General features: G+C 37.2%; 1 protein-coding gene across 6 annotated transcripts in view; it reads right to left on the bottom strand.

The window, feature by feature from the left end:
* LOC139967437 (D(1) dopamine receptor-like) overlaps positions 1 to 13,747 on the bottom strand; it is a 124,656-nt gene that overhangs the window by 51,701 nt on the left and 59,208 nt on the right. For 4 of the 6 annotated variants that reach the window (XM_071971224.1, XM_071971220.1, XM_071971222.1 and 1 more), the window contains exon 2: positions 6,668 to 6,943. The exons of 1 other annotated variant lie outside the window; for it this stretch is intronic. The gene's annotated coding sequence lies outside the window, so the exon portion shown is untranslated. Of the gene's footprint in view, positions 1 to 6,667; positions 6,944 to 7,045; positions 7,187 to 13,747 lie in introns of those variants that run through there. One more of the 6 variants, XM_071971221.1, reaches the window with a different exon arrangement.

Genomic DNA, 13,747 nt, shown 5'->3' with positions numbered 1-13,747 from the left:
TTGCAAGAAAGAAGAAAACAACACAGAAAAATCAAATAAAAATGTAAAAAACACAGTTAAAATTTGAAATTCAATAAATTTACAGTAACTGACACATCCTCCAACCTTTTTTCTATAAATGACTTAAAAGAACGCACGGGGAAGGTCAAATCATTGTAAATCGTCAAATGTTTCTCACATGATTATCATCATGTGCCCAGCATCATAATATATTCCGCTTTCCATATACCAACCATAGTCTATATGTGCATGTAACGTGTATAGAAACCCAACATATGGAGCAGTTCAGTTTTTATTTACTATTTCGAAAGCCACGAGGAGGACGTTGTAGTCTTATTCTAATTCCTTGTATAACTTCGGTTTGATCTGTAACCAGTGTCGGATTTACGGCGGGCCCACCGGGCCCAGGCCCCGGGCCCCCACATTTAGGGGCCCCCATATTTGGGTGTCCAAAAAAATGGAGGCATAAGATGCCTTTCCGTCCGTCCGTCGATGGTCAACATGCCAAAATTTTCGTGCACGCTACGCGCCAACCTATGGTGGCGCTCTGCTTAGATAGTGGGCCTAACCGTGAAAGGGCCCCAAACTATTCTAGCCACGGACCCCCCCCCCCACAAGCCAAACCCCGCCCTGTCTGTAACATATTAAATGCTCTTATCTTGTAAAAAAAATAGCGGCCATTTTTGGTATAAAGAACTTATGGTAAAGCCACACACAATACCTGAATGTATTCTTCACAAAATAACGAAACATTCCTTACCACTTAATCTTGCTATTCATGGCTTGTTCTGCTGATAAAGTTGGTCTACTTTGGTTGACAGTTGGACAATACTTATTCCAATACCGGTTAGCTTAATTTCTTTTAACTGACAACAGAGGGTATATAGTTGGTTGATTGGAGAGTTCAATTGGGCACATTTGGCTCAATTTTATACCCTCATTGGTCTTTTTTACAGTAGCACAAAGACCCCCCTATTATTACTTCTTCTGACATGATCAAAAGAGCTGGTAACGTTTTTTACGTATCACAATATGCCCAGCCTTGTGCAAGAACCTTTGTGTCTCTGGTAAAGCGTTTTATTATGATTTTTATTTGATTGAGGGTGACGCGGTAAGTCAGAGCTTATCTTCCCCGTGGCCCTCAGTTACAAAGACAAATCAAAATAATTGTAGTAAAAATTGAGCCAGTTAGAAATAAACTTCAAATAAAAGAAGAAAATGAAAGAGTATAACACAGAGCAGGTAGAAATACAGACAATAAGAGAAGCGGAAGAATGAAACAACAGTAAAATAGGAAACATAAAAAAGAAAAGAAAACAATATAGACAAACAAAACCCTGATGGATAGTGAAATAGGAGCATAGGACATGAAATGAATTAATAAAAACAAATATATAGAGTCTTATAATGTTAAAGGTAGATAAATATACATTAAATGTAAGGCTGTAGTAAACGATTAAAACAATGTAAATAAGGAGCTTCTCTGATACTTATCGATAGAGTGTTCCACTGTTTTGCCCTAAGGTATAAAAAAATCGTTTTGGTTTGGACTAAACAAAGTTAGAAATCCCCCCCCCTCCCCCCACCCATCTCCACTCTTCTCGGTCATATTTAATACGATACCGTCAATTCAAAGTCTGGACGAGTATACTGCGAAAATGTTTGTACGTGAAAGTTACGGTTTAGTTTGTTTAGTTTAGTAGCAAAAAAAGGATCAGGAGAGACACTCAAGTCCCCATCAAGGACCCTATAGGAGCAAAAAACTGATGACACAAAAGGTGCTTATACGGTAAAGGTGGTTGTTACAGGTTCATTGTCACCAAATTGAGTATATGTATAACGTATCGGTTTTGCACGCCTGTCATTTGACTCTGGTTGCAGTCATTCACGTTTTAAATTTTATCAAAGTACAACTACCCTAAAACCATTTCTGGCAACATTGAGTCAGTAAATGTTTGACATATAGGGCTACTAACGTGCCGGCCATTTTGTAGCTCACTGAAAAATTTTGGTCGTACAGTGTAATAAAAAAATCTGAGACCATCTAAATTGGCAACATCACCATAGCAACGCGTTACACCCTTTCACGATGTCCAGATCAGACGATTGACTTGTTCATGATAATTCATTGCGGCCACTTGACTGTGTAGCTGCATTTTCTGCTATTCACCAAATTCTGAACATCGAAAATCAATATTATTTATCCTAATTCTGACTTGGTTGTGGCCAAATACTGATAACATTTAATACAGGCTACCGGTATCTCTTTTACTTAGTCGGGAAACTTTTCACTTGCTAATATACTAAACACTTTACGGTGAACTTTCCAGACGGGTGGTTCATTGAACTCAGCATTTTGATGCTCAGGTGGTAACCATTTTTACCGAGTTAAATATCCAGGTTATGATAATTGCTTAAATTCGAAGTCATTAAGAAATATTTTATGTCTTATTTTATAAACCAGTATTCCTTCGGGACTTGTATATGTAAATAAATGTAATACTTCAAACAGTGACACTATAGCGAAAACTCAAATGGAATTGTTACAGTAATTGTTGGCTCGGTTATTAGTTAACGATCTTTGAATAAAACCAATACGTTGCTCTAATTTCTTCTTTTTTTTTTTTTTGGTTCTTTTTTTTTGGGGGGGGGGTCTTTTTTGTATCTTTTCGGTATAAGCTGGAGGGTGTCAAATTAGCATAGTTCGATCAAATGTTGGTACGGCTGTTTTCATAAACAAAACAAAAATGCTTTAAACTGTAGTTCATTCATACTTAGTAAAGATTCCTAAATCCTATTGGTCCATTCAGGTCAGCTGACCGTGGTTAATCCTGTGAGTAACGCACGGTAAAATTACGGGGCATCACTTTAATAAATCTTTGGTTATATGTAACCAAAAATGTTTTGTTTTATGATTTTTCCCCCACACAAATGGTAGTGTATGAATGAACGGGGTTAATCAACGGTCTAGCGTGCGTTACTCACATGATTAATGCACTCCGGGTGTTAATGCTATCGCTGGATGCACTCCGGCTCCGCCCTCGTGCATCGCTTGCATTATCCCCCGATCGTGCATTAATCCTGTGAGTAACGCACGCTAGACCGTTGATTAACCCCTTATTATTATAGCCACGAAATAAACATAGAACCGAATGCGGCTTATAGTTAGGTACTTCACCTTTTTGTGTCTCTCGTTGCTATAGAAGTCTGCATGGCAATCATACGGGAACTTTGAAGATCCTTTGAATGGTCAACATTGCAGTGATTCAGGGAAACCGGGTGGCTTATATAAACCAGTGAAAACTTTTACAAAGTTCAAAGGTAGAATTCACTTTAATCTGACGAATTACAACTGGTCAGACGAATGGGAAAGCAGATGGGATTTGTTAATTAAAGGATCTGATCAAAATTTGAGCAACCTGGAGTGTTTGCTCAGTGGTTAACGCCGGTGCCTTTCAATCATAATGTCCCCGGTTCGAGTCCCAGATTAATGTATGTCGTCCAGTTCCAGAGTTGTTGACAATTAACAATTCATAATGATGGACGTTAAATATGGATGTAAGAGCAGGGAGTTGTTATGGAATAACAACTCCCTGGTAAGAGACTGACTTCGGTCAGCTTTCGGCTTTGATAAGCCAATGAGGCTTCTTCGCGAGTTCCTGCTTGCAGGAGGATCTAATATACAAACATACAATATGTATACAAACTAGGGTGGCGCCCCTTTTAGCTTATCGCAGTCACTAAATCGCACATGGTATACATGTATGTGGTATAACATGTTAGCATAGTTATGGCATGCCAAAAGTGCCACATATAGGCCTATCCTAACACTGCACATACACATAAGGCAATAAATACATTTTGAGTGCATAGAAATACGTAGATTGGGCCTCGTGCTTTGTGTTCTTGACCATGCATGTCCAATGTTTTGTGTTTAATTACAGTCTAAGCATGTTGTTGTTTTTTTAGCTCTGAAATTGTCGCCATAAAGTCGGCTACGCATTATGAAGTTATTAACTATGCTGTGCATTCATTACGTATATTTGGCCTTATATACGCAGAGTCGATTGTGAGCACTATAGGCTAACAGCCGTTGCTATTTATATATTGAATTATAAAGTTACAGGAGAGACAGACATACATGTGATCTAACTAACACTATGTATACATAAAGCCTATACCGTATACAATAAGTGTTCTTTACTTGAGTAGGATAATGGACCACTCAAAGCCGTTGTATATTACCTTTACACAATCATGTGTTATCGATTAGTTCCCCGGCGACCGTTTGGTGAGAACAGCTACAGTATATAGTTCATTCATCTTCGAATTGAATCCCACTTAAAGAGATATATTCCGGTGGCAGGTACCGTGTCACTTGGAAGACTGAATAATTATATCTTATACCGCCTATATAGCTGATATAGTTTAAAATGTCATCCTAATGGGTTTTTTAAACTAAATAAGTATGTTATGACTTCTTTTTTAACTTTTACTTTTTTTGAATATAAAAACCCTTCGTAACTCTTTTCATGAAGCAGAACACAGTGGGTAATCCGTGATATCATCATGGTAAAAGTTTAGCACAATTTTCCGATCCTTTGTGACCTTCATTCTTGGTAACGTTTGGTTTCTGTTTTGAAACTGTCACTTTGTCACACATAAGATGACAATTCTTCCTGACCCCGGATTGGTGGAGAGAGAGAAGATAATCGCGAAAGCCAGATGACAACGTTAAAATAAGCAGCAAACAGAAACATTCTTGTCGCAAAAATATTCTCAGGAAAATTGAATAATGATGAAAACCACGTCAACCGCGGGGGCAATTTGTCCCCCTTTTTTTTTTGGTTAAAACAATGATAAGTTCACAAGCACATTGTATAGGATATAACACTAAATATATACAGATCCCCTCTGACAAGTGAGGTTATCTTCTCAACGTTCATATTCTGTATAAAGTTGCCTCTTGGGATCAAGGCATGGGACACGGTACTCATAATAAATACAGGGGATTTATGTATATACACATATCAATAGTCAATCATAATGTATACAGATGAAGGGAATAATATTTTGGAAAATATATGGGTGAGGTTACGGAATATAAGTTCCTTTTTTTTTTTGCTTTTCTCACTTTCTCTTTTCTTCCCTTGACGTGTCTCGGCACCAGCTGCATCTGATCAATCGTAAACACTTAACATGTGAAGTAATATGTTAACTTAGGCTGTGTTGTGTTCCCAATTTGAGTATGCGTAGTATTGCCCCTCCAAAAAAAGTTGTAATGTAATGTGAGTCACACACGGTGACGCTTGAATGTTTTTTCTCTTAGACACATCGCCGGAGGAAGGATGACGTCACAAAGTCAGTACACAAACAGCGGTGACATCTGTTGTCATCAACTAATAATTGATATTTAACAGCGTGTACTTAGTTCTACAAGCGATCGATCAAGTATAGAGAAGTTAAAAGCAGCCGATGCACGTTGGCGTTCCATAACTATATTCCATTTATCCCTATAGATTCACTAAAGTAAGTTACGCAATGCAATGTTCGGTGATGTCACCGGCCTTTTCGATCGGTGAACGGGACTGAATGCATGGTGCGGGGTGGAGGGGGGGGGGTGTTCAGACGGAAGGTTTAACATTTAGTTACAATTTCGAGAAGATTTGCTTTGTTATCTATTGCTTTGTCCAACCTTTATGTAGGAGAACAAATGTGGTTATGGGTCTCGTGCGGTTGCTCTAATAAATTCAAATTACAACCTTGTTCAGACCATCACAACAATAACTGGGTTCTAAATAAAGGGGGTCTGTTTTGATATTTTCCGAACTGAGTCCCAGTTTTCTTAGCTGTTTATAGGGAAACCGTTCATTATCAGTATATTTACATATTTATTTATCAGTATATATATTTGTGGCTGGGGTAGTGTTATAATGATGGTTGGGTCAAGTTACGGCTCATTTAAAGGAAGGGTACCATTTGTGTTCGCGATGACTCGGAAAGAAACATTACGTCACCGACAGTCGACTTCCAAAATATTTGATAAAGTATATAAAGAGAACTGCCATCACAATGTGACTCAGTCACAATGTGACTCAGTCAATAGCTATACGCGGTAGGCCATATTATACAGTAGCCATTTGACATATATGATTTACTATCAAGTTGGATGACAATTTATCATTTTACAGCCTACATATCTCTACATTTTGTAATAAAAAAAAACGCGAATCTTCAGATAAACAAATAGGCCTTTCCTTCGTCATGATGGATCTCGTAATATAACAAACCCCACAAAAATACAATTTTTTTTATCATCATTATTTTTGATTAGTAAAATCACTACGAGATTACGAACTATAGAGGCAATTAAAAATTAAGTTTGAAAGAAAAAAGAATACAAAAAGTAGAGGAAGAAGGAGAAGAAGGAAAGGCTATAAAGGGAATTCGAAACCAATAACCGTTTATCGCTATGAGTTGTGTGCCTTATAGTGTATATCAACTGATCTGTATCGCCCTAATTAATCAAATGATCCCTATATCTTAAAATGACCCGTTCTAAGCCATTAAAAGGCCTCTCTCTTTTAAACTTTATTATCATTATTGTTCTTTAATATTATTGTTGTTGCAAAGATGTACAAAATAAATAGAGATAGAGTATACATACCATGCATTCACTGATGGTTCACTTGTGGATTTTACGACGTAAATGTCCCATATAATTCCAGAAAACGTTTGAAAACAGACGGTAAATCCTTTTCAGGTCATAATATCCGGCTCCGTAAACACAAGATAAAACAATTTCCGTTGGTGATTTTCCAGAACGAAAGAATGAAAGAAATGACCAAAAAAAAAAAACAACTCCTTGTTATACAATTGAAGAGGAGGAAGAGACCAGTTCAAACAGTGACGATTTATTCATGGAACTTCTGCCTCCCTTATTCTGGTGAAAAGAGAAGAAAATGAAGAAGAATAAAATGCGATAATAAAGGCAACCGTTTAACACCCTCTATTAAAGTTTCCCATAAAAGCTTGTTAAGATTACCGTCTCTTGTTGTAAGTTGTTTATCTACCAGTTCACACTTGAGGAATACTAAGCCGAAACCGTACACCGTTGTATATATATAAGCTTTGTTCGTTCAGTGCAAGTCATCATCTTGTATGGCGGGCTACATTCACAATCAACCATGCAGCTACTGTACAAAACTCACGAGGGAGGGCTTAGCCAGTAAAAAAAAAAAAAAATCGAAAATCTTTTCTCTCGACCTTATTGTCATTCGCAATTCTTTGCACATCTCTGTTTTTGTGTGTGTTCGATTCGTATGGAGAAGTAGTATTGTTTGAAACACCCAGGAGGTACAATGTCACGTGCTTAGTATAATACGTATGTATATATAGTACATGCCGATATATTGGGAAGTTCGATGTTACAGACAGGATTCCTTTGATGAGTTTTGATACGTAGTAATACTTAAAGGGACTATCAATCAGACGATAGTATTTGATTCCGTATACTTGTACTCGTTTTCTCTCAGTTTTGTCTGCCTGTACTCGATTTGTACTCACAATCGAGGTATTCTATACATCTATAATATACACTATAATGCAAACTTGTAAGTACCTGCACTTGCGCTTATTAGACGGAGCCATGTATACTGGTACTCAAACCAATGGGAATTCTATTCCTTATCGTTCTCTGTTGAGGGTTTGTACATTCTGGATTTGGACAGAACACTAACTGTGACCTATTGAGTGTGTGTATATGATTATACTTTTGTGGCAAAGTCATTTGAGAATGAAAGAATAGAGACCAAAATGACATGAAAACATTATCTTGCAATGGAATATTTGTATTTCAAAGAGAAAGGAAAAGAAAAGTTCAACTATAGGACAATGATTCAAACAATCTGATCATGAACTCGAGCTGAAATAGCTTGAGATCATTTCTTTCAAATATTAAAGGTACCTTATAATGTATAAGTTACTGGTTCTTTGTTTTCCCGACGGTGTTCAAACGCTTGAAAATGATGAAACTCAAACTAGAATGATCCATAATTGGCGAAAACATTCAATGTAAACTATATGGCAACCCATCATGACTTAACATTTGCGGTAAAAACTTTTTACAGTTTTCATAATGATAATTCTGTCGGAATTATTCATATCAAGCATCTGTGTCATTAAAGGTGAAGATGATGGTGATAGGTTTGATTCTCTTACAATGAAATCCAGAATAAAACTCAACAAATTTTTCTCGCTTTGTGGTTTTGTTTAAACTTAATTTCCATTTTACTTGCCGTAAGCGAATTTAACAAAGTGGCTGGAATTGCCAAGTTCAGCTTCTAGAAAGCCGAAAATTAAGTCATTCAGAAAACTTCACCCTTTTGTGGTCTCAGATAAAATGTTTTTAGTGCATTAGATATTGAAGGAATTATAGTGCTTCTGTTTATCCGCTGCAGTGTTTTCTGTGTTGTTTTTTATTCTTATTTATTTCTACATTTTCATAATAACCGGCTCTGTAAACACAAGATAAATTTTCCGTTGGTGATTTCCTCTCCCCCCCAACACTCCTCCCCAAACCCTCCCCCGTCTCTATTTACGGGAAATCAATACGTAATGAATGAAGTACACCATTCGAAAAAACTTGGCTCGATGACGTCATGTTAAACTTGTTCAAGTCGATTATACTATGTTTCATGAACCAGCTTTGCAACTTACTTGGCTGTTAAGGCAAGTTGTTTATCCACATGTATCCCTCTCACACAAGGGCAATGATGACGGTTGGGGGTATACGCTTGTTCTTTAAAGAATAGTATTTCATTCAAACCACAAAAGAAAACACCCCACCTTCCGTTCTTTATTGGTGATTATTTAACTTTAAAATCCCATTCAGAGATTAATAATCACAGCTCTTATTAGTGGCGCCTTTAAGTTGAATGGGTAATAAAACCAAGAAGCCCTTCAAAAGACACCTATGATTCGTCATAGATATTTCAGGCTACACTAGTTTCCGTTTCAATCTTATTGAAAGGGATATAAGATAGTTTCCGAGTTGAGTGAAGAAAAGGTGGCAAAAAAGTAGAGAGAATAGAAAAGAAATGAATTATTTCGCAAATTTGTAAATACAAGAAGATTATTTTTGATACTGTATTCAAAGATACATTAACTGGTATATACACAGCATTCTTTATTACAAAAGGTATGATTCAGCTGCATAATTGAGGAATAAATTCAGATTTTTTTCTCTGCCGGACGGTGCAGCTATTCGTAACTTTAAGTCTGAAAGCTAGAAATCTGCACTCACTACTTTTTAAGACCTGAATTTGGAAAAAGGAAGTCACCCTCAGAATAGAATGAAATTCACTTCTTCGAACAAGAGTTATCATCTTGAACACTCTCAAACAGTGAATTCTATTTTCGTTGGAAATAAAGATAAATCTTACAAAACATTCCCTTCATGTATACGGTTATCCTATGATTAAGGCCCAATTTATGTGTACACTAACACGACTGAGAAAATACAAACAAACTTAAAATAAAAAGCCAAGAAATTCCTTCGCCGTTTTCAGGATGATGAATATCCGTCAACAAATATGTAGCGACCTTTCAGGTCTTCTTGACAAAAACCTGTTGTACTTCGCTGGAAGAGACGAAACGGCACGCGTAACACGGTCCCCCCCCCCCTCCGCCCCTCCCCTTCTCCAAATTGGACCTGTCCGGCCCTCTCTATAGTATAAGGATCACCAAGACATTTATACAATGACTTAACAGCAACGCCCCCAAACATTAGTTATAATGAGAGGTATCCAACTATGTGCGAATTTTATATGCTTAAAACCTGGGAAGACTCAGAAGTTAAAAATCAAAGATTTTTTTCTGTTGTACTTGTGACTCATAAGTCTGGTGGTTTAATACGTGAATATTTTACAGTTTACATCTCTTACTAGGTTATCCCTGGTCTCCCCCGCCTTGCAAAACCATTGACTTTTCTTTTCTTCATCGATGTGTCACAGCCGCGATTTTCTAGAGCTTAACTCTTTTATATGTCCGTATTCTTTGGAACATCATCATCTTTATCCTCCGCCCAACCCCCCCCCCCCCCACCCCACCCCCTCCCATACTTCGGACCCGAGTAACGGACTCTATTTTCCTTCATTCAACCAGCTCTGAACATGGGAGTCTCTTAGCGCAGAGACGGGCCACGCAGACAACTCTCATCGCGCCTTCATAATTCACCGCTTCTCCGCGCCTTTAATAGTTCACCACAAGGGACTTTCTTCCCCCACATTCCTTCCTCCCATGGAACACCAGCCACGGTTCCGTCAGATAATATAAAGACTGTTGTCGTATTATAAAGGATAGCATCATATATACTATTTACCGAAGATCAGATCCCCGCAGAGCTAAAGCTTTTTATACTCAACTAAGCATTTCTCCGATTTGAAAAGGCAGTTAAAAGTACTTTCTGGGATTCGATTTTTTTTATTCTCGTCAGAAGGGTTTTTTGTTAAGTTGTTATTACAGCTCCCAGGCCATGCGTGAGATGCGTCAGACGAATGTGAATGTCCTCTAAGATGCATGAAATTGGAAACGAAAAGTCATAAGATAAAAAGAATACTCTAATTTAATTCAAATAATATAACCACATTTAACTTCTCCCCCTTTTTTCCTTCCTCTCTTTATATTGTTTATTTGTTAGGCCTACAACGAAGAGTTGCATGAAAAATGAACATGTTAGTTATGTGACGTTTATACGTTTATTTCGAGTCAAATTTTAGGTGAACGTCCTCCCAAAATAAGGTTTTTCTGTTGAGGCAGACATGTAACATTGGTGCAATAGAATTTTTTCATCACACGCCCTTGGAGAGAAACTATATCGCTAGCTTTGTTGTAGTTATGTCATAGACCGATGTATAAACTATTGAAGAAGATTGACAGAGAAAAAACAACTAAAAACGCACACACAGGATCACCCAGACACACACTTCTATAGCGGATGTGTCTATATATATATATATATATATATATATATATATATATATATATATATATATATATATATGTATAAGATGTGGGTTAGTCATTGGGGAAAATTTTCCAATGTTCGATACCACTATATGCTGTCCTTTCTGATCAAGCTTAGATGCACTCGTACTAACAGTACAAACAGTTCCTATCATATATCTGATAGAAACATTATATTCATATTGCTAAAAAGTATAGTTCATTAGGAACTAAAACACTTGTCCCAACTGGATGCTAAACTTGTTCCTTGCTCATAAACCCCTTGGGTTAATTAGCAACGAAGTAACACACCTCTTTTGAACGAGAGGATACTCTTTATACATGGAGTTCACGTGTAGTTCACGCAACAATACTAGAGTAACTTTCCTTGAATCTGTCAGTGGAAAAAATGAAATGACGTCACACTGTATTTCTTGTGAACAAATTGTCAAATATATTCTGCAATGATAGAAACGTTACACCAGTTCACAAAAAAATTGTTTCCCACACAGATATGACAAGAAACTTATTTAAAATCCATAAAGAGTTACTTATAATGAAAAAATTCACCACAGTATGTTATGAAAGACATATAGCAAGATCATTAAAAACATGTCTTTAAAACAAAGCATATATACACCAAATGTGAAAGTAGAAAATTTGAAATATGAACGAATATGAAAATTGAGGATTTTCAACAGTTTTATTGTATAATTTTAGTTTATCATTAGCCTATTTTCATTTTGCATGCCACCATCCTCACATGATACATTTTTACGGGTTTTGAGGTTTCCAATATGTATATAAGCGTATGTGCATCCTATACATATATACATAGCAGGACACCACATGTATGTAGCCTACATTTTATTAGATCACAGGCGATATAATTTAGTTAAGTTGTGTTTACACGCCACCAATGTTGACCGACTAATAAATTAAAATCCACGGCTTTATTCAGATAGGGGGCCTCTTGGAACGCTGTATAGGACATTATAGCCACATTTTGAAAATGCGATATTGAGCCGAAGGCACGAACTTGAGGCAAACGAAACATGCGTTGGACTCTCATCTGACTATAGGATTGGAATTAATTTTATGAAAAGAAGAAGGAGAAAATATCAAGAGAGAACCTCAGGAACTCAGGGAAACTATTTTGCAACTAAGAAATTGGGCCAGAAAATTAATCTTCGGTCCAACGAACAAGCGCAATAATGAATAAGTATATATCAGGCTATAGCGGCAATCCCTCAGTATAGTTGTGGGCGGCGATGCATCATGGGTGACAAGCTCAGCCTGCAACTTTATTATCATATTTATTTAGGAACACCCGCCCCCCCCCCTCCACCCACCCTTTCTCCATTTCTTCGCTGTGAACCCCTCCGACTCCCAGATAGAAATCACTCATTTTTATCCCCATTTATTGGAATTATCAACATGTCTGACATGTTTGATATATCTTTAGAGTTCACCTATATCCGGAGAGATGTGACTATTCGTGTGGCGTACATATAGTATCACATGTATATGAGGCATGGGTGCCGCAACCAAAGTCTATATGGAGTGGGGGTATCAAGGGGAATCACCCAACCCCTCCCCCTCCACCATCAGCAGCAGACAGAATGTTACAAAACTGATCTTAGCGTATAGGCAACAGCCTGTACAACAAGTTTGTGCCGTTCAATATAAACAGTTCAAAATTCGTCACCATTGAATTACAAAAAAGTTGTAAAATATAGCACCACTTTACATCTAAGAAAATTTCTCAACGGGAGAGACCAACCTTTACCCCCATTAGACTCCAACCTGAACGACATAACATCTTACCCCCCCCCCTCCCCTCCCAGGCCCGCACCAAGTACAAAAATTATTTTCGCCCCTGATATAAAATGTATATATACATCCCAGAACGCAAGCGCCGTGATGTAATTTTTTAGACTTGTTCAAGTCTTCCCCAATACTGCATGATGTATACCTACAGGAACATCAAACCCATGATATCTCGATCCCAAACTAATAAAACAAAATAGTAATAATATTACTGTTCAGGGGGTATTTTCAGCAATACCATCATTCTTTCTTGTTGTTTTTCAAATTTAGGTTAATGATGGCTGTTTATGGGTTTATGTCTCATTTCAATCAGTAAAACTGGATGAATTTTCACCTCATCAAGTTAAAGATCAACAGCATATTGCCCTCAATTATGCTAAAATATTTAAGGTCATTTTTGTGGTGCGAACTAAACTTTGATAACATTGTTTCAACTGCCATAGTGAGGAAGTATATATCTGCTACACACTGGGCGAGTATAACTGACAAATGTAACTAATACTCCCATATACCTGTGAATAATTTTGTCGATCAAAAACTACAATTGCCAAGGAAATCAGGAAAAGAGTGTCTAGCAATACTAGCAAGGTAAAACGTTCAGGGAGACACAAATGCAACCATCATATCATGTGTCCGTGTCATAGAGATTCTTGTCATGTACAATGCTAAAAAAAAGATCTCACTCCATTTGGTCGGGAGAATATCAAAGTTTTGATATTTCTGTATACAATCAAGGCTGACGACTTTGAGCAAGTCTAAACATGACCGACAGCACACCACACTCGTGTTTAATGTTTGTTTTCAAATGGTTTTCGTTTGGTTATTACAATGTTTATTTTCTGTAATGACGGGTTCGTTTGCAAATGCTCAATCTAAAACTATAGAGGGTCCTAATAAGACCAAATGCATGGTA

This window comes from Apostichopus japonicus, chromosome 5 (assembly GCF_037975245.1).
Source record: "Apostichopus japonicus isolate 1M-3 chromosome 5, ASM3797524v1, whole genome shotgun sequence".
Lineage (NCBI taxonomy): Eukaryota > Metazoa > Echinodermata > Holothuroidea > Aspidochirotida > Stichopodidae > Apostichopus > Apostichopus japonicus.
Note: the sequence above shows the minus strand (reverse complement) of the source record. Positions and strands in the feature narration are given on the sequence as shown.